A 20,230-nucleotide genomic window follows, 5' to 3' on the forward strand; every position below is an offset into this window, starting at 1 on the left:
GAGCTCCGCTACGCCTTCAGTCTCCCAGCAGCAATCGTCGCTCAGAGACTGTTAGATGGCGAAACGCCGTCTAATAACTAAGTACAGCGCTGTGATCTAAGGCAGCGCTGTACACGGGACAGCCGTGTGACACGGCTGCCCCCCTGGGGGACACACAAGTGATCCGCTGTGATAGGCTGAAGCCTATCACAGCCGATCACTATGATAGGCTGACTGGGGGAGGGAAAAATATAAAAAAAATGAAATGTATTAAAAAAAAATAGAAAATAAATATTTACAAAAAAAAAATAAACACTGGGGGAGCGATCAAACCCCACCAACAGAAAGCTCTGCTGGTGGGGAGAAAAGGAGGGGGGGGGGGGGTCATTTGTGTGCTGACATGTGCGGCCCTGCAGTTAGGCCTTAAAGCTGCAGTGGCCCTTTTAGTAAAAAATGGCCTGGTCACCAGGGGGGTTTAACACCGCAGTCCTTAAGTGGTTAAAGCAGACCTAAACTCAGGAATTCCTCTCTGCTCTAAAAGATAAGCAACTGAATAATAACCTTTACAAATCCTGCAATAAATCTGAAGTGTGTCTACTTCCTGCTTTCATGGAAGCAGACATATTGCTAACATCCTGTGTTAACCAATTAGCTCTCTGCTGTGGCGGCCAGCTGAGGGATCAAATTACAACTTGTGCTGAGTCACAGATAAGGGGGAATTACACAGGCGCTCTCTAAATACATACATGCATTTCTCTGTTCTCCTTCTGTCCTGTGAAAGAGTTCAGGTTCCCTTTAAATTAAAATCTTTTCTTTCTTGTTTTTACAATATTTATGTATAAATGATTTAGTCAGGGCCCTTTTACACTTAATGTGTGCATTTTTCCATAGCAGTGCATTGTGAAAAGGCTTTCAGTTAAAATGCATATACTGTAGTGGGAATTGTGCCATAGGAAAACATGGACATTACTTTAAAAATCAGTTTTCTTACAGGCTGGGTGCACACATAACAAAGCGTGAAAGGTCATGTTTTCTGTCATGTGCGTTTTTTTTGTATGAGCGCTTTTTTATTTTTTCGCATATACGTTTTCTTTTCTAGCGTTTTGCGTGCGTTTTTACGTGTTTGCGGTTCACATATACAAAACGCATATATGATTTGAGTGCGTTTTCAATGCATTTTTACATTGAGTTTTATGCAAATCGCTAGGAAGACCACAGGAAGCAGAAATACACCACAAAACAATAAAAAAAAACACATATTAAAAACGCATGAAAAACGCAATCCATTGCGTTCCCATTGGTTTCATTTTATGCATTTTCGAATAATATGCAACAAAACCAGCGTTTTTAAAAACGCAAGCATAGAAAACGCATATAAGTGTAGAAGGGGCCTCAGGGTAGGAACACACTAGGCAGAATTTCATATGCGTTTTCCACTATGTGCTACAGAAAACGTATATACGATTCTGCCTAGTGTGTTCCTTCCCTCAATGTTTGCCCATCCTCTCCCTGATTTACTTTCTGAACTTTATCACGGGCAGCAACTTTAGTACTGGCAGGTGATCTCTGTGGAATGTTTGTTTACAGAGAGTTCTAAAGCCAGTAGAAAACAAATCTCTGTTCTCCCCGAATGCTCTGGTGGGGAGAATTCCGCATAACAGCCTAGGCTAAATCTCAGTGGGGCTACATAGCAATATATAGATATAGGAAGAGTTTCTGATGCTGAAACCAGGATATTTAACAATATACAGTGGTTATCCTGAATAGTTTACTGCATTCTGCTATATGGCATTATGGTTCCTCTTTACCCGTTAACAATACAATTTTAGTGAATGACTGACCTTCCGATCCGATCATTGATATCAGAAGGAAACGATCAATCAGGCCCATAAATGAGATAAAATAAAAGATGTTACCTTTCCAATCATTTCAAAAATAAATCTGCAAAATGGATCCATGAAAGGACTGATAAATCCATGGGAGTTGATTCACAAAGGTTACTTATTTTTCACCTTAACTTAACTAACACATAATTCACGAGATAAATGGAAAAGGAGAGCTAAACTATGATTTATGTCAAATAAGGAGAGCTAAACCATGGGTTATGTCACATAAGGAGAGCTAAACCATGAGTTATGTCAAATAAGGAGAGCTAAACCATGAGTTGTTTCAAATAAGGAGAGTTAAACCATGAGTTATGTCAAATAAGGAGAGCTAAACCATGAGTTGTGTCAAATAAGGAGAGCTACACCATGAGTTGTGTCAAATAAGGAGAGCTAAACCATGAGTTGTGTCAAATAAGGAGAGCTAAACCATGAGTTGTGTCAAATAAGGAGAGCTAAACCATGAGTTGTGTCAAATAAGGAGAGCTAAACCATGAGTTGTGTCAAATAAGGAGAGCTAAACCATGAGTTGTGCCAAATAAGGAGAGCTAAACCATGAGTTGTGCCAAATAAGGAGAGCTAAAGCATGGGTTATGTCAAATAAGGAGAGCTAAACCATGGGTTGTGTCAAATAAGGAGAGCTAAACCATGAGTTGTGTCAAATAAGGAGAGCTAAACCATGAGTTGTGTCAAATAAGGAGAGCTAAACCATGAGTTATGTCAAATAAGGAGAGCTAAACCATGAGTTGTCGCAAATAAGGAGAGCTAAACCATGAGTTGTGTCAAATAAGGAGAGCTAAACCATGAGTTATGTCAAATAAGGAGAGCTAAACCATGAGTTATGTCAAAGAAGGAGAGCTAAACCATGAGTTATGTCAAATAAGGAGAGCTAAACCATGAGTTATGTCAAATAAGGAGAGCTAAACCATGAGTTATATCAAATAAGGAGAGCTAAAACATTAGTTATATCAAATAAGGAGAGCTAAACCGTGAGTTACATCAAATAAGGAGAGCTAAGCCATGAGTTATGTTAAATAAGGAAAGCTAAACCATGAGTTGTGTCAAATAAGGAGAGCCAAACCATGAGTTAAGTTAGATAAGGAGAGTTGAATCATGATTTATGTCAAATATTGAGAGCTAAACCATGAGTTATGTCAAATAAGAAGAGCTAAACTACGAGTTATGTCAAATAAGGAGAGCTAAACTATGAGTTATGTCAAATAAGGAGAGCTAAACCATGAGTTATGTCAGACCTTCCTATCTGGCAGGACACAGCAAGTATGTCTGGGCACACACTACTCTAATCCAGTGCCACTTGCCTATGGAGTTCCACAGGGTTCTGTACTATCACCATTACTCTTTGCAGTCTACATGCTCCCACTGGGCAAAATAATCCAGAACTATGGTTTAGGATACCATTGTTATGCAGATGACACACAACTGTATCTGTCCTTCAAGCCTGGCACCCAAGACCCATCAGCATCCATAAATGCGTGTCTAGTGGATTTACAAAATTGGATGAACACCAGCTGGCTGAGGCTGAACTCCGACAAAACAGAGGTGTTGGTGGTAGGTGGTCCACACATGATGGATAAAGTTCAAAACGCTCACCACCTCAAACTAGCAATTGGGGGAGATACTGTACAGTATAAAGACTCTGTGCGAAACCTTGGGGTGATCCTGGATGGAAATCTAAAACTCAGACAGCAGGTATCAGCTGTCGTCAAGTCTTCCTTCTTCCATCTAAGAAATATAGCGAAAATAAAACACCTAATCCCAGCTGAAGACCTACCTGCCCTGGTTCACGCATTTGTATCCTCCCGCCTAGACTACTGCAACGCCCTGTTAATCGGATCTACAGATAAGGTTCTGCGCCCCTTACAGCTAGTACAGAATGCTGCAGCCAGACTCCTAGCCAATGCCCCCCGCAGCTCACACATCACCCCAGTACTGCAAACTCTTCACTGGTTGCCAGTAAAATGGAGAATCAATTTTAAGATCTGCCTGCTGACATTCAAGGCTCTACACCACATGGGACCCAAATACATAGCGGATCTATTGGAACTTTATGCCCCTCCACGCATCCTCCGCTCTGCCAACAAGATGAAGCTGGTTATTCCCAGGATACACTTAACATTTGGTGCTCGGGCCTTTTCCTATGCAGCCCCTACTCTATGGAACTCACTTCCACAATCAGTACGAGAGGCTCCTTCTCTGGACAGCTTTAAAAAAAGGCTAAAAACTCACCTCTTTTCCCTAGCCTTTGAGACTGCATAATGCAGGGTCACAGCGCTTTGAGTCCCCAGGGAGAAAAGCGCTATATAAATATTATTGTTATTGTTAAATAAGGAGAGCTAAACCATGAATTATGTCAAATAAGGAGAGCTAAACCATGAGTTATGTCAAATAAGGAGAGCTAAACCATGAGCTATGTCAAATAAGGAGAGCTAAACCATGAGTTGTGTCAAATAAGGAGAGCCAAACCATGAGTTAAGTTAGATAAGAAGAGTTAAATCATGAGTTAAGTCATTTAAGGAGAGATAAATTGTGAGTTAATAAAGAAGGTGAAATCATTTAACAGAAAAGCTTTGTGAATCAGGCCCATGGTTTATTATCGATTGTCACCATCAACACTATCTGGTCTATTCATTCAGAAGGTTGATCGTTCACTAAATTGTATTATTAATGGGCACCTTTATTGAAACACGTTAGAAAGAAGGGCACTCAGTCTGGGTACCTGATGCCTATGTGTGTGTCCTTCCCCCACCCGAGTGTACTGCACATGAAAGAATAATGGACATGCGCATTACACTGAAGTGGGTGACGGGCGCACACAGGTAGCTAGGAAGGCAGTTCGGAAGCAGCACGAGGGAGATATGAAAGGTAGGAACAAACCAACATTTCTACCTCATCCTTGTCGGGAGAGAAATGCTGCACAAGAACAGCAGTGTCTTTTGATGTCTCCCACAAGTGAATGCGCTGATTGGCATCCCCTTCGCTAACTACACAAGCGATGGGATGCACACTGATTAGGTGATTACTTGTAAAGACTGTGCTTGTTATGCTTGTAATCATTTCTACTTTTTTGATACTTCACATGCTTGTTTCATTATTTCTATAAATTAAGGATGCCTCATTCGCTATAGTGCCCATTTAATAACACTGCCAGAAGTGTAGTTATTAGCAGGCAGTCTTTAACTTCTCCTGCTGTTACGTAGTTCTGTTCTAGTGGTTCCTGTTGCTCTTCGGTACTGTCAGTTGTATTCCAATGGTGTGTAGAAAACAGGGCTGTAGAGGTCTGCACCACAACCAAATAACCCTGCTACATAGGCTGGAGAAGGGGAGCGCAGAGCAAAAATCTGGGGACACACTGCAATATTTTGCCCTGCAGCCCATGGCCTTGTGCCTATGGTACTATGTATGCACCATATTGGATAGTGTACAGTTTAGAGACCTTTGACCAGGGCCAGTTCTAGACTTTCTGCTGCATGAAGCAAACATTGGAGGATTCACTGTTGATGAGGTTTTACCATAGCATGCCTCCAAGAGGCACATATGACACCTCACCTGCTTATAATAATGTTACAGGGAAGGGCCGCAGGTGCCACCGATCAAATGAGGACCGGGAGGTTGGACCGCTGCAGCCTTTGACATAAAAGACCAGGATTCAGATCATGGTTGAAACCAGTACATATTCAGTAAGTAGTCCATTCCATGGGCTAGACTCCTTACTGTTCCGGGGTGGCCAACTGAGCACACTTTTACTTGCTTCAGTTCTCAAGTGCTTAGAGCATACATGTCATACTCTGGCCTGCAGGCCAAATCCGGCCCTCAGAGCCATTAAATTTGGCCCTCAAGCGGTTTCCCCACTTTGTATTATGTTTGGCCCACTCTAGACCACCAGAGAAGCTACATTGGAGGTGAAGCCCTAGAACACCAGGGAAGCCATATGGGGGAGGGAGGGGCAAAGCACTTAACACCAGAGAACTGTATAGGTGAGGGATTTGGGGCCAACTGGGAACTTTATCAGAGAAGAAGGTGGCATTGAGGTTGGCCCGCGATTAGGTCCCAGTGTACAATTTTGGCCCACTTTGTATTTGAGTTTGACACCCCTGGCTTTGAGTCTGACCAGAGAAAAGCAATGTACTGTATGTGTGTTAACATTTCATTTTTTAACAACTAAGTTTTCTGGCAGTGTTCACGTAAAATTCTCCTGCTAAGTTTTACTTTCTACTTATGTGGTCTTCATAGAGCGGCCCATTTATTTTTACTACGCCCAACCATAGAGCAGCATTCAAATGCTTAACCTCCTTGCCGGTTATCCCGAGCTTAGCTCGGGGTAACCTGCGCAGGAGGATATCTCAGGCCCCGCTGGGCCTATTTGCATAATTTTTTTTTGTTACAAGCAGCTAGCACTTTGCTAGCTGTTTGTAACTTCCGCTCGCCGCCGCTCGCCGCCGATCCGCCGCAATCCGCCGCGCCGAGTCGCTCCCCCCCGCCCTAGAGCCCTGCGCTGCCTGGCCAATCAGTGCCAGGCAGCGCTGAGTGGCGGATCGGGATTCCCTATGACGTCCCGACGTCGGTGACATCATCCCGCCCCATCGCAATGGCGACCGGGAAGCCCTGCAGGAAATCCCGTTCTCAACGGGATTTCCTGCATACTCTGATCGCCGAAGGCGATCGGAGTGGGTGGCGGGATGCCGGAGTGGGTGGGTGGGGGAATGCCGCCGCTCAGCGGCTATCATGTAGCGAGCCCTTTAAAAAAAGTGTGGCGCTGCCTCCTTGCCGGATTTTTTAGACCGGCAAGGAGGTTAAAGTGGGCCTGAACTCTTGCACAGGACATAAGTAAGATTGAGAGAAATGCACCCTGTGTGTTTTTAGACAAGACAAATAACATTTATATCACACTTTTCTCCTGGCGGACTCAAAGCGCCAAATCTGCAGCCACTAGGGCGCCCTCTATAGGCAGTAGCAGTGTTAGAGAGACTAGCCTAAGGTCTCCTACTGAATAGGTGCTGGCTTACTAAACAGGCAGAGCCGAGATTGGAACCCAGGTCTCCTGTGTCAGAGGCAGAGCCCTTAACCAGAAGAGCCTGTCTAATTCTCACTCATCTTCAAGTAATTATAAGTGTAATGTGATCTCTCAGCTGTGTCAGCACAGAATTTCAGCAGTCCGCGACAGACACAGCTAATATGTAAACACAGGATGTTAACCCTTTCCCTGCTTCCATTAACCACTTGACGACCAGTGGATTTCTGTCTGATCTGTGCTGCGTGGACTCTCCAGCCCGCAGCACAGATCAGTATTATGCCAGGGCGATCAGACTTACCCCCTTTTTTCCCCACTAGGGGGATGTCCTGCTGGGAGGGTCTGATCGCCGCTGGCTCTCTGTGCTTTGCGGGGGGGGGGCTCTTCAAAGCCCCCCTTCGCAGCGTTTTCGGCGCTCTGTCCCTCTCCCTTCCCCTCTGAGCTGCCGTCCTGCACATTGTAGGATGGGCTTCAGCCTGTCATATGCTACTCTCCAGCCTCTGATTGGCCGGGGATCGCCGATCTGCCTTACAGAGCTGCTGCGCAGCAGCGCCGTATGATGTAAACAGCGGGGATTTCTTCCCCGCGTGTTTACATTTTGCCAGCGAGCCGCGATCGGCGGCTCTCCGGCTGTTCACGGAGACAGCCTCCGTGAACGGACATGGAAAGGCCGCTCGTTCCATGGAAACCCGCAGACGACCAGTTTACGCCAATCGGCGTTAGCTGGTCGTCAAGAGGTTAAAGCAGGAAGACACACTGCAGATTTATTGCAGGAGTTTTATAAGCTGTAACAAAAAGTGTTATTCTCTAAAGGTTATTATGCTGTTGCTTATCTTTTAGAGCAGAAAAGAAGTTCTGAGTTCAGGTCTGCTTTAATATGATTGTGTGAACAAGGCCCAAAGAAGCTAAGCCACAGACCATACTACAAACGTAAAGCAGCCCATATTCCCCTCAGTGGAGGCCGCAGCTCATGTCACTGCATTTTTCTGACTACAGTTATTGGCACTGCATGATCTGCTGAGCCACAACATCCATAAATCTACTGGCACTGAGCAGCACAGGTATATTTGTAGAAGAAAATAACAGATTACAACACTGTGACACTTACCAGTGCATGGCTGTCTTCTGTGACCTTAAGACTTACATGTAACGATGATGAAGACCAAGTAAAGGCTTGGTCTGTATAATACATATCAGCCCTGTATGTTAAAAATATGCAAGTGATATTAGTATAAATGAAGGTTTAAAGGGAACCTAAACTGAGAGGGATATGGATGTTTCCTTTTAAACAATACCAGTTTCTTGACAGTCCTGCTGATCTCTTTGGCTGCAGTAGTTGCTGAATCACACACCTGAGACAAGCATGCAGCTAATCTAGTCTGACTTTAGTCAGAGCACCTGATCTGCATGCTTGTTGAGGGACTGTGTCTAAAAGTATTAGAGACACAGGGTCGGCAGGAGAGTCGGGCAACTGGTATTATTTTAAAATGAAAAATCCACATCCTTCTCAGTTTAGGTTCTCTTTACCATCAATAAAAACAGTTATCAAGGAATTCTGCTAGAGCTAGATCATGTAAAAGCTATCTGTAAAGTGAATATGACGTGAGGAAGAATTAAACTAAGCCGAGTGTTTAAAAGGAACCCAATGTGAGAGGGATATGGAGGATGACAAGTTTGTTTCCTTTTAAATAATGCACATTGCCTGGCTATCCTGCTGATCCTCTGCCTCTAATACTTTCAAAGCCATAGACCCTGAACAAGCATGCAGATCAGATGTCTATGACAAATCTGACAAGATTAGCTGCACGCTTGTTTCAGGTGTGTGACTTAGACCCTACTGACCAGAAAGATCAGCAGGGCTGCCAGGCAACTGGGATTGTAAAAGAAATAAATATGGCCGCTTCCATAGGTCTCACACCTTAGGTTGCTTTTACCATTTGCGTTGCTGTTTGTTTCAGCTACTCTCCAATTACAAACCCTCGGCAAGATAGCAAAATACCTGCACATATCCAGAAAGCTTCCATCATTGTGACACTAAGTGCCTTTTGATGCTCCCCCCCCCTCCCCCCACTCAATATTTAACTGCACCCCACAAGGGTTAAAAGGCTAGTGGGCAACCGTAGTTAAAGTGGATCCGAGATGAAAAACTAACTATAACAAGTAACTTGTCTATATATCTTATCTAAAGTTTAGATAGGTTACACAGCAAATCTAGCTGCAAACAGCTTTATTAGAATATGATTATTTCTTCTTGTGATACAATGATAGCAGCCATGCTGTTTGTAAACAATACACAGAGGCAGGCTTATCTGCATCTTGAGCAAAAAAAACCTAATTCCCCCTCCTTATCCCTCCTCTCCTCTGCCTCTGAAATCTCTGGCTAGTAATACCTCCCCCTCCTCCTGCCCAGACTGAGCTCCCGTGAGCCCTTGCTACTGTCTGAAAGTGCCTTTGGACATGGCTTGTTTAGTTTATAGGGAATTAGAGTATTAAAACAAAAACAAAAAAGTATTTGGCTTGAGGAATGCCCTATAAACAATAGGAAAGGAACACAATTATGCAATGAGTAAAAGTTAATCTTGGATCCACTTTAAGTCTGCTTTTAGGCTTTTAATATAATTGCATATACACCTAGTCATGGGTAACTAATTGTATACGTAGGACTTGATTGCATGCACCGCTAGCATAAGACTAGGCTTGTCACGGCCTGGGAAGGGGAGGGGAGCATGCCAACCTGTCTTTAGATATGTTGAACCAACAGTGGCCTCAATTCACTAAGCTTATCTCCTGTCTTTAATAACTCTTCTAGAGTTGTTACCATGGTGATAAGGCATGTAGTATTCAGGAAACATTTTACCTCAGGCAAGCCTAAAGTTAACTCTTCTGTCTTTAAATTAACTCTCCAATCCTTAAAATAACTCCAGAGTTAAAGACAGGCTGTTAATTAACTGCGTGTGAAAATAACTACAGAGGAGGTAAATTAACTACAGAGGAGGTAAATTAATTACAGGAGAGGTAACTTAAGGAATGAAGAGGTAAGATAACTCTCTCACGTGTGGAGGTAAGTTTTCTCTTGCTTTATTATCTCTAGCATGATCTTAGTGAATTGAGGCCAATGGCCTCAATTCACCAAGATCATGCTTGAGATAATAAGGCAAGAGAAAACTTACCTCCACACGTGAGAGAGTTATCTTACCTCTTCATTCCTTAAGTCAGCGTTTTTCAACCAGTGTTCCGCGGCACACTAGTGTGCCACGGAACGTTGCCTGGTGTGCCGTCCTCTAATCCCCCCTCCCGAACGTCCCCGCGGCCGCCGCTGCTATTACCTTAGCAGCGGCCGCTCTCCCCTCTCCAGCGCATGTGTTTATTCTAGCAGCGTATCTCCGGCTGCTCTGTGTGATGCGCAGGAGGCAGGGCTCGGTTTCCATAGTAACGGCGATACATATCGCCGTTACAGGAAGCCGCTGCCCTCCTTCCTTCCGCATCACACAGAGCAGCCGGAGATATGCTGATTGAATATACACGCGCCCGAGAGGGGAGGAGCGGCAGCTGTTAAGGTAATAACAGCGGCGGGGACGGGCGGGGGGCACTATACTGGCCATCCTGGGGCACTATACTGGGGCGCTATACTGGGGCACTATACTGGGGCACTATACTAGCTATACTGGGGCACTATACTAGCTATACTGGGGCACTATACTGGGGCACTATACTGGCTATACTGGGGCACTATTCTGGGGCACTATACTAGCGATACTGGGGCACTAGTCTGGCTATACTGGGGCACTAGTCTGGCTATACTGGGGCACTATACTGGCTATACTGGGGCACTATACTGGCTATACTGGGGGGCTATACTGGGGCACTGTACTGGCTATACTGGGGCACTATACTAGCTATACTGGGGGGCTATACTGGGGCACTATACTAGCTATACTGGGGGGCTATACTGGCTATACTGGGGCACTATACTAGCTATACTGGGGCACTATTCTGGGGCACTATACTAGCTATACTGGGGCACTATTCTGGCTATACTGGGGCACTATACTAGCTATACTGGGGGGCTATACTGGGGCACTATACTGGCTATACTGGGGCACCATACTGGCTATACTGGGGCACTATACTAGCTATACTGGGGGGCTATACTGGGGCACTATACTAGCTATACTGGGGGGCTATACTGGGGCACTATACTGGCTATACTGGGGCACTATACTAGCTATACTGGGGCACTATTCTGGCTATACTGGGGCACTATACTGGGGCACTATACTAGGGCACTATACTCGCTACACTGAGGCAACTAAACTCCCTACACTGGGGCAACTATGCTAGCTATGCAGCCGCACCCCAGCCCCCCCCCCATAGCCTGCTGCGCACTGCACTGTCGACTAGGTCGCGCAAACAACCGGGGGCCGCATCCCCCCCCCCCCCCCCCCCCCGCGCCGTTGCCCGAAGAAAAATTTGGTCAGACAGTGTTCCCCGGGCCGGAAAAGGTTGGGAACCACTGCTTTAAGTTACCTCTCCTGTAGTTAATTTACCTCCTCTGTAGTTAATTTACCTCCTCTGTAGTTATTTTCACATGCAGCTAATTAACAGCTAGCTTGTCTTTAACTCTGGAGTTATTTTAAGGATTGGAGAGTTAATTTAAAGACAGAAGAGTTAACTTTAGGCTTGCCTGAGGTAAAATGTTTCCTGAATGCGACATGCCTTATCACCATGGTAACAACTCTAGAAGAGTTATTAAAGACAGGAGATAAGTTTAGTGAATTGAGGCCTATGTCTGTCTTTGGAGCTATTATGTGTATTTTTTGGATCCATGAGTTTCAGCCAAGATGCCTTTAAATTTTGCTCTGACCACAACACCCACTCAGGAGAGGGAAGCAGAACCTTTATTGAAGGGGGTAAGAGTAAGAAGTTGGGGACCTCACAGCCCCCTGTGGCTGCACATGCTGCTGCCCCAGTAGGCACAACCCTGGTTAGAAGCCATGGCGAATAGAAGTTTCTAAAGCTAGTAGACAATACGTGATCATTTTACATGTACAGATATGCTGCCCTGCTCTCTACTGAGCAGTCTGTGCTGTCCTATGGAAAGGATCCGCCCAGCATGAGCAGGAGTAAATCACACTGTGAGCCACAATGCTATTTGCTTGAAACATCCTGTCCACTCACTTTGTCACAGATAGACACTTTAAGAAGCAGCAGGACACCTACACAAAGACAGTCAAAGGGCTGCACGCCACAACATTTTCTGGCAAGAAGGTAAATCGTTACCTCATTCACATAAATGGAGCTTAAAGCGGACCTGAACTCAGAACTTCCTCTCTGCTCTAAAGGATAAGCACCTGCATAATAACCTTTACAGAAAAACATTTCCTTGTTATAGAGCTTCTTCAGAGATGCTGCAGTGTGTGTTATTCCTGGTTTGTTGGGAGCACAGAAAGGGTAAAACTCCTGTGTTTACATATTAGCTCTCAACTCAGCAGACAGCTGGGAGCTCAAATGACACTAGCTCATTAATTGCTGAGAAGGGAGAATTAGACAGGCTGTTCTCTATAAACACATGCAGGGTGGATTTCTCTGTGTTCTCCTTCTATCTTGTGTGCAGGTTCCTACTGCACAGTGATCACAGCACTGATCGCCGAGTAACAAAACCTGACTGCCCTTTTAACAATAAATTTTGCAGTTGAAAAAGCGGCAATCAGGTTTTGAAAAGAGGAGAAGCCAAAAGTGGTGATCTTATCACATCCAATTTCTTTATAAACAGGTCCATAATACTGCTCTGCACAATTCATGACTTCACAGAAGAGATTTAGATCATAAACATATGCTCATTTGTGATTGGTTCTCTTTAAGGAATCATCTCAAAGGAAAAAAAAATAGGAAAAAATAAAAAACCTCCAGCAGCGCACAGAGTACATGCCACTACACGCTTCCAATATTGTGTAACCTCAATTAAATATCAGCAGTCAGGCACTGCCCGATTTCATTCCTCAACGTCTCCGGCCTTAAGCTATCTCTGCTAAAGCAAGGATGATTCAATTAGTGAATCGGGTTAAGTCAATCCCCGTGATTGATTCACTAATTGAATCACCTGTGCTTTCACAGACGTAGCCATAAATGCCGGTCGTCAAAGACCTGCGCATGTAATGTTGTTCCAGGCCACACAAGCCCCCAGACCCTTCGACATGACCTTTCCACCGGGGGCACAGCACTCCACATCTGAACCTGTGTTTTTAAAGAACTCCAACAGAAAAAAAAGATGTTATTTTAAAATAAGGAGCTGTAAAAAAAATCACTAATAATACTCCCAATTAACCCTACCTCTGTTCAATGCAGTAAGAGAGCAGATAATAAGCAATCCAAGATCTAATGTAATACCCTAAAAAAAACCTAGAAGAATGAAGAAAGCTCCTGTAAAGATAAGGCAATGTTTTGCACAAGGGATTAAAGTGGACCTGAACTATTGCACAGGACAAAAGGAAAACAGAGAAATGCACCCTGTATGTATTTGTGTATTTAGAGCGTTTAGCCCAGTGGTCCTCAAACTAAGGCCCTTGGGCCGAATGTGGCCCCCTGAGACTTTTTTACCGGCCCCCCACACAAAAATGTATTACTTATAGATACGGTCTGCTACACCTTTAAAGGACACCCGAGGCGAAAATAAACTAATGAAACAAACGATTGTATCTATCTTCATTCTCCTAAAAATGACTTTTTAAGATATTCCAGTTTTATTTTAGGTATACTTATACTTATGTATACTCCGGCCCCCCAGCAGTCTTAAGTATGTTGACTCGGCCCTCGACCCAAAATGTTTGGGGACCCCTGGTTTAGCCTGTCTAATTCCCCCTCATCTGTGACTAATCACCACTGTAATTTGATCCCTCAGCTGTCAGCTCAGGAATATTCTCTGCCAGGCAAAGCAACTAATTTTGGTTCTTTTCCGTTAGCCTGGCGCAACCACTAGGTGGCGCTAAACCTCCGTTAGCCGGGCTCAACTGAGCTAAGTAATGTAGAATGTAATCTCCCTTGCCACCGATCGCTGGCAGCAGAGTTACTTCTTTCCCTACTATCCATGGCGGCCTGAAGGGGGAATAGTAATTAACGCCGCTGGGATTTTGCAGGCTGAGGGGGATTACATTCTACATTACTTAGCGCCACCTAGTGGTTGTGCCCGGCTAACGGAATAGTACCCTAATTTGTAAACACAGGATGTTAACAATATGTCTGCTTCCATGAAAGCAGGAAGTAGGTACACTGCAGATGTATTAGCGCAGGACATTATAGCAGGCTGGAACGCACAGAAAGCTACGCGTAGCCCGGGGTGCGCAGGCACAGTTGCCGTCGACTTACAAATTGACGGCAACGAAACTTGCTGGCGACGGGAGAACGGAGGATCGCGCAGGACCGGTGCAGGACAGGAAAGCTGCTGGGGGCTTGGGGAAGCCCCAGATAAGTGAAATTGTTTGCTTTTTAGCAATATTCAGTTCCCCTTTAAGGGAGGGCCCCTCTGGTCCAAAGGCCCCAATGCGGTCATAACCTCTGCATCCCCTATTGTTACACTACTGAGTGGACACAAGAGGAGTAATATGATTTGGAGGGCACAACAGTACAGGACAATATAGAGGGAGCAATATAAACAGAGGACACTATTACAGGGGGGCAAAGGATATGCAGAGTATTATAAAAGGTGTAATCTAAATGAAGGAAACTATATAAGGGACACTATAAATGGAGTGCACAATACCAATGGAAATATAAAATGAAGGGCAACATAGCATGTGCAATGAAAGAGGGACTTTTACAGGATTAATATAAATGGAGGGAATTACAGCAAGAGCTATAGAAATTAAACTGTACATGAGATCATGTAATAAGCAGCTTTTATACTTACCTGGGGCTTCCTCCAATGTTGGCCCTGGGCTGCATCACCATTCTCCTGGGGCCCTCTGCTGGGTCCCCCAATATAAAGTCACAGCAAGTCATGGTTCGACGCACATGCCCCTAGCCGTTATGTGCAGTACTACCTGCCCAGGCGCAGAACGCTCCCGGCGACGGGAGCATGGGTCACGGGCTGGAATGCACGGTGAACCACGGCTGGCCGCAACTTAGCTATATACCTGGGGACACAGCAGAGGAATGGGAAGCCCAGGAGAACAGCGATGGAGCCCAGGGCCAGCATGGGGGCTGCAGGAAGCCCCAGGTAAGTATAAAAGATGCTTATTACATCATCTCTGGTTTCCTATAGGGCCCGTTTCCACTTCAGCGAATCTGCCTGCGTTTTATGCATGCAGATTCGCACAAGCAATAGAAGTGGATGGGCCTGTTTCCACTTCTGCATGATTCTGTGCGGTTTGTCGTGCAGAAAAAATCTGCACGGCAGCCCCATCAGAATTCGCACGCCGCACACCCGCACACGATTCGTCGGTAATGTAACTAAATAGGAAAACCGCAAATTCGTCGGTAATGTAACTAAATAGGAAAACCGCAAGCGGTTTAGTCTTGCGGTTTTCCCGGCATTTCCGTTTAAAAACCCATGTCATTGCATGCCAGCATTGACATGGTTAAAATCGCGTTGTGAAAACCGTGAGCGATTCCGCGTGAAAATCCACATAGAAACGGCAATGAAACCGCATGCGGATTGGTTGCCGCGATTTTCCCATCAAAATCGTGCCGCACAAGTGGAAACGGGTCCTAAAGGACACTAACAGGTATTATACATTGCGAATTATCGACAGTATAATAGAATATAGAATAGAACCCACATACTGGGGCATATTTGAAAACAATAAATCACCACTGAAAGCATAATCCACCACTGAAATCCTGACCACACTCATATTACACTTCCCTCCCCCTGATATGCACAGAAATTGTGAGAAAAAAACCTCCACAAAAATCAGGCACGGGGTGGGAAACCAGCTTCCTCTCAATTCAGCGCGAAACGTGGTGAAGCAAAACCTAAACGTGGTGATGAAGCAAAACCTACCCAATGGGCCCACACAGCAACTAAATCAACTGAGAAACCTACACGCAGGTTAGCCTGGTGTTGTCCAAATCAAAACCAGTGACAGGTCTACTTGAATGTACAATTAATGTAAATAAAACCATGAATAATCCTATGCAAATCAAGTAAGAACAACTCCCCCTCCTAAAGATCCTCCAACCCCACCGGACTTCGCAGCACCCATGACAACAGATCTCGCTTCCACCCCCTGCTGCGTGTGAGGAAATGGCAAGGCTCACCTCACAGCTCCGCTCTCTGATTGGTGCAGACAGTTCATCGCGCCGCACCGTGTGCAGATTGTGCGCAGAAGGATAGATAGGTGGGGCGGGGCGCGGTAGGGAGGAGGAAGCTGATTGGATAGACATCCCCACCTCTTTTCAGCAATGTGCGCTTCTTGTTTTAGCACAGCCACTGCGGACCGTAGGAAAGTTTCCTGCAGAAACGGGAGGTACGTGCAAGGGCGACCCCTAGCAGTCTGCTACGGAACTGCAACTACCTGGATCACGCTTCTTGGGCAAAAGATGTCAGTACAACTATACAAGGTATATACTCTGATAAGTGTAAAGTTAGATGAAGATGTTTTTGAACCTTTGCTGGTCTGTCCTCACTTGTATTTCCCTAGAGTAACTTTTGGAAAAAATACATATGGGTACAACTAATAAGTGAGGAAGACAGCAGAATTCAGTTACTGTGGCAATGCAATTATGACAGGTCTTAGGCCCAGTGCACACCAAAACCGCTAGCACTGCAGATCTGCAAAACGCTAGCAGTTTTGGGAGCAGATTTCAGAGTGAATCTAGGCATGTTTAGAGCGGATTTCTAATCATGTCTAGCGGTTTTGGCTGCGTTTTTGTGTAGCAGATTACACAAATTGTTACAGTAAACGCTGTACTGAACAGCTTCTGTAGCAAAAACGCCTGGCAAACCGCTCTGAAGTAGCGTTTTTTAGAGCGCTTTGCGTTTTTCCTATCCTTTACATTGAGGCAGAAACGCTTCTGCAAACCGCAAACATGCCTCCTGCTTGATTTGCTGCAATTCTCAAACCGCCGGTGTGCACCATCTCATTGAGATACATTAACCGAGCGGTTTGACAGGCGGATGCGGCCAGCGGATCGCATCAAAAACCGCACTGGGCCATAGTTCCCATTTCTTGCCTATATAAAGTGAACCTAAACTAAAACAAAAAACAGCCCCCTGCAGCCGCCCTGTGCCCACGCCGTCACTGAATGATCCTCCGGTTCCCTGCATTGCCCTACTTTCAAATGTATGAGTGGCCCCGGTCCACGTGCCTCCTGATCCTGCTCCTGTGAATGCGCAGTACTAAAAAAACTCTACTGTGCAAAATGCTATTGAGGATGTGCGCGGCCGTGCATGTGCAGTGGCCCATCAACTCGCCAGTCGGCCAGCTGGAAGAAAGTCGCAGCGGGGGATTGGCGGGTCACTTAGTGACAGCGCGAGCACGGGGTGGCTGCAGGGGGCTAGTAGAAGACCCAGATAAATTAAACTTGTTTTGTTTTATTTCCATTTAGGATTCCTTTAATCACTACAGTAAGAAAGTAGTAATCTGCATGTGTTCTGAGAGAAAATTCTCTTACAATATACACTTATAATATACACTTGTGTCACAGAGTGCTTTCAGAGATGTGCAAGTGTGTATTGGACTGTGTGAGTGCGTGCTTGCGCATGTGCAATATGAAGCCTCCTGTCTTTGGAAGCACACAAGTGCTTCTGAAGCCTTAAGGCCCATACACACGTCGGATTTTCGCGAACGACGGGTCGTTTGAACGTCCTGTCGTTCAGTCCTTCGCCCGCTAAATTGGGCGTGTGTACAGACTGTAGTTCGCGTGATAAGAGTGAGTTTGAGCGATCCACCAGGCGGATCGCTCAAACTCACTCTTATCACGCGAACGACAGTCTGTACACACGCCCGATTTAGCGGGCGAAGGACTGAACGACGGGACGTTCAAACGACCCGTTGTTCGCGAAAATCCGACGTGTGTATGGGCCTTTATGAGGATCCCCTAAGGCCAACGGGAGTGACAGCACTGGAACAAAGACACTGGGAGAGGACTGATAAGGCTGTATGAGATCCAGAGCATTCACTCTCCATAGGAATCAGCGTTGTTTTGTTTTTTAGTGTCGCTTGAGTATCATTTTAAAGAAGAACCTTTTTTTTTAACAGTAATCTTTAAAGAGGAACTTTAACCCAGGATTGAGCTTCATTCCAATCAGTAGCTGATACCCCCTTTCCCATGTGAAATATTTACCTTTTCTGGTATATATAGATCATGGGGGGGTCTGTAAGGTTGATATTGTGGTGAAACCCCTCCTTCAGTGTGATGTCATGACCATGGTCCTGATAATTTGCTGTCTGTGAACCTCGTTATGAGACATAACAGCTTTTTCCAACTGCCAAGCAAACGGTAGCTCCCTCTGTGCGTAGAACTCTCAGTAACTAACATTCCATGCAGATCACCTGGCAGAACTAAAGATGTCACCACCAGTGATACATTTCAGAATGTGAATCAGGGAGAGGAAAGATTTACATTGGCCAAACACTGGCTAAACAAATAATCTATAAATTAATATTGTAACAATAAGCAATTTTATTCATTATGTTATTTTCACTACAGTGCCTTTATAAATTGCTTCAGGCGTGCTTTAGAGCCTAGGTTCTCAACATGTGGTACGCGTACCCCAGGGGGTACGTCTGATGGTTCCAGGGGGTACTCGGACTTGATATATTTAACCAAGAATAACAAATTTAGAGTTTTAGAAAATGATAAATCTTATTTAAACATCACTAAATTAGTATTTTAGCTAATATAAAGCAACCGTAAATGCTTGGACATTGTTTAGAACCAATTAGCACGTACTATGATTAAATGTATTTGTGTCAAGGGGTACTTATGATAATATTTACTATGCAAGGGGGTACTTGGTGAGTACAGGGTTTTAAAAGGGGTACATACCAATAAAATGTTGAGAAACACTGCTTTAGAGAATATGTTCCTAATATCTTAATTCTAGATACCACAGGACATTCTCAGAGGTCTTGCGGTGTCCATGCCGTGATGGGTCAGAACTACTTTGGCAGTACAGGGACTTAGGGCCCATTTCCACTAGGAGCGGTGCGATGCGGCTACATAGCTGCATCGCACCCAGGGCCGGATTTGTACTAATTACCGCCCAAGGCCAACTATACGTATGGTTGTTATCTCTATGTGCCCGAGAATTCGTCTTACTTTCTATCATTGGAAGTCACAGACAATAACCATTTCAGTAATATGCGTATAGATAATAAGTTATGTTTTCCTTAAGAACTTTTATGTTTGCCATCTCGAGTCATTAATGATGGACCCATTGAGTCACCATAAGAGTTAAGTTGAAGTATACCTGCAGGACAGAGCTTACAGGTCTAGCAGGGACGACACAAGTACAGGACAGAGAGTTCAAAGGTTAAAGCTGTCCTTGTAGATAGGGATGGCTGCATAGAACAGCTTTACTGCCCCTCACTGAGCCGCCCCCAAACTTCTGGTGCCCTAGGCCATGGTCTATGTGGCCTTGCCAGAAATCCGGCCCTGATCGCACCGTGGGTGTCCTGAAACAAAATTATCGCACGGCCACATCCGCCCACAGCCGCGTCCCATCATCTCCATGGACTTCCGCATCGGGAGATGCGGAAGTGATGCGGCTGGCGGCGGAAGTGATGCGATGTGGCTAGCTAGCCGCATTCACATCATTTGCTAGTGGATACCAGCCCTTACTGCAACTAGAACTGTAATCCTTAGATTATGGAAATCCCAATAATCACCCTCAATAGAAGACTAGTCTTGTTAAACTAACCATACACAAAAAGATGTAAGAACTCGAGTCATCAGCCCTCAAAAAAAAACAAAAAACCTGAGGCTTGCATAGCTATCGGTCCTTTTAGTCCAAATTCAAGGATTCAAATGAGTTTCAATCCTCCTCCTTGTATAGATCCAAATAACTGGGCGAAAATGTTAAACGGGAAACCTTCACTTTACTATAGACATGTGATAAATAATAGAATATGTTATGTTTTTCTAAAGAACTTTTTTGTGAGGATAAGATGTTTATGGAATCTTATGCACAGTGCATCATTATGTTACATTGAGAAGCACATGCCGTTACCATGCGACAAGGTTAACTAACTCCTTTTTGTTCTCCTTTCGCTTCCTTTTGTTGTTTATTCATGTTAAAACGAAATAAAATATTGTGAAGATGAATCCAGCTTTAGAAATGAACTGAAATGAGGCCTTGAAAATTAGATGACATGCTGAAAAACTGGCAACATTTTTC

General features: G+C 44.8%; 1 protein-coding gene across 15 annotated transcripts in view; it reads right to left on the reverse strand.

Moving 5' to 3' along the window:
* The window catches only part of POU2F2 (POU class 2 homeobox 2), a 330,684-nt gene extending 314,458 nt beyond the window's left edge, over window positions 1–16,226 (reverse strand). For 7 of the 15 annotated variants that reach the window (XR_011022197.1, XR_011022196.1, XM_068241483.1 and 4 more), the window contains exons 1-2: window positions 15,890–16,057; window positions 8,000–8,090 (exon numbers count right to left, since the gene is read on the reverse strand). The gene's annotated coding sequence lies outside the window, so the exon portion shown is untranslated. The other 8 variants (XM_068241471.1, XM_068241469.1, XM_068241470.1 and 5 more) reach the window with 8 other exon arrangements.
* Window positions 16,227–20,230: the final 4,004 nt, after the last annotated feature.

This window comes from Hyperolius riggenbachi, chromosome 6 (genome assembly GCF_040937935.1).
Source record: "Hyperolius riggenbachi isolate aHypRig1 chromosome 6, aHypRig1.pri, whole genome shotgun sequence".
NCBI lineage: Eukaryota > Metazoa > Chordata > Amphibia > Anura > Hyperoliidae > Hyperolius > Hyperolius riggenbachi.